General features: G+C 46.3%; 1 protein-coding gene across 3 annotated transcripts in view; it reads left to right on the top strand.

Moving 5' to 3' along the window:
- LOC107263138 (gamma-aminobutyric acid type B receptor subunit 2) overlaps positions 1-1661 on the top strand; it is a 99312-nt gene that overhangs the window by 79924 nt on the left and 17727 nt on the right. The window lies entirely within an intron of this gene.

The following is a 1661-nucleotide window of genomic DNA, read 5'->3' as shown; positions in this document are numbered from 1 at the left end:
GGGGGGGGGGGGGGGTTCAGCACTTCAACGTGGGGCGACTGTCCTGGTTATGATCCGACGTACGTCAGGCTCTCGATGTCCTCGTTAGGCTCCTCAAGTCGTTACCGTTGCCTCGCTTTCGCGCTGAAGATAACGCACCGATGACAGGAGAATTCGAGAAATGACCTTAAGAACGGAAGGATTTTTCGGCTCGTGGGTCGTTAGGGGCGCCGAGGGAAGAAATCCCGGCGAATTGCCAAGGAGGATGGTACTTGTGCAAACGTTGCCTGAACGTGACAATGAGATTCGGGTTAAGGATATTTGAGTGGGATTGTCTTTATGTCGACTTAACGGATACGGAACATGAAGAGTGAAATTATGGCATTTTTTATGCAACATTTTTCTTCCACGAACTTCAGGTAATTCAAGAGGATTATATGTTCGTGTTCTAAAAATATCCGATTTTTCTTATCAGCTATCTTGGGACATAAGAAAAAAAGAAAAACTGTCGAGGCTTCTATATCCAACGGAGCCGCCTTTTGATTAACTCCCTTGTTGTCTATTCGCTAGGAGGGAGGTCTTCTCTGGGGACGAATAAGGTCAACGGCTGCAAAGACATTTCCCAAGGGATGGCCCAAAATGTAAAAGCAGTAACGTTTTAGTGATAAAATACGAAATAGTGTAGATCAATTAAAAAAAAAGAAAAAAAAGAAAATGATAAGACGACAAAAAGGAAAAAAGGAAAAAAGGAAGAAAGGAAGAACGGAAGGAAGTAAAAGCGAGAATGCAGGAAAAGCCCGAAGCACGCTGTACACACAACTCGTTAGACGTTTAACTCTACCAACAGGAATGTAAACGGTCCCCGTTGTATACGGTGTAAACACGGCTTTGTAGTCGCCACATCGGCCCCATCGGCCCCATCCTCACAACTGTTTTAAATATCGGCAAACAAAGACGTGGCTGACGGCCGCGTTAGAGGCCTCATTACATAGGAGCAGCTCCGATTACGCCTGTTATCAGCCTGTGGCTTACAGCGCCCTACAACCTAGCACCACGCAACATAGGACGTACAACCTCTCTATCGGAAAGGAAGACGTTTAATCCAATTTACAAGGCACGTATCTCCTCGCCGGTTCTCTTAGAATTAGTCAAGAGGCTGGGCCGGCAGCTATTACCTAAAAAACGAAAAAATTGTCTTTCTGAAAACTGCTTCTGTTTTTCGTTCCTCCTTTTCTCGCTCGGTAGCGTGAGACTTGGCGGTATTCCTTTAGGAAGGAAAAAGCAAAGTGGCTAAAGACAATAGGAAGCCTGCACTGAAGTGGGCGAAATGTCTTGACGCGGTCCGCGTGCGAGCCGCAGACTAATTTGCATAGAGCCCAGACATTTTAATCGGGTGCGATTCCTTAACGATAGGGTGCCTGACTATTGATCCTCGAGAGCATGAAAACTCCACCCACCCTCGAGATAGTTGCCCTCGGTGAACGAGTAAACGAACACCTGAAGCACCCGAAGGTACTTTCAAGCTTTGAAGCTGCCACCGCTGCGAAAGCTCTTGAATCAAAGCCCACTTTAAAAATGAAGTTAATCGATTTTATTGGCCCAGCTTTATCGTGACTCTCGATGAGACTTTACTGCTCCTGATCTTGAGCGGGGACATACTTGTGGCTATGACAATTTGGCGG

The sequence above is a fragment of the Cephus cinctus genome, unplaced genomic scaffold (genome assembly GCF_000341935.2).
Source record: "Cephus cinctus unplaced genomic scaffold, Ccin1 Ccin1_scaffold0132, whole genome shotgun sequence".
In the NCBI taxonomy this organism is placed as follows: domain Eukaryota; kingdom Metazoa; phylum Arthropoda; class Insecta; order Hymenoptera; family Cephidae; genus Cephus; species Cephus cinctus.
The sequence above is the reverse complement of the archived record's forward strand: the minus strand, read 5'-3'. Positions and strand labels throughout refer to the sequence as shown.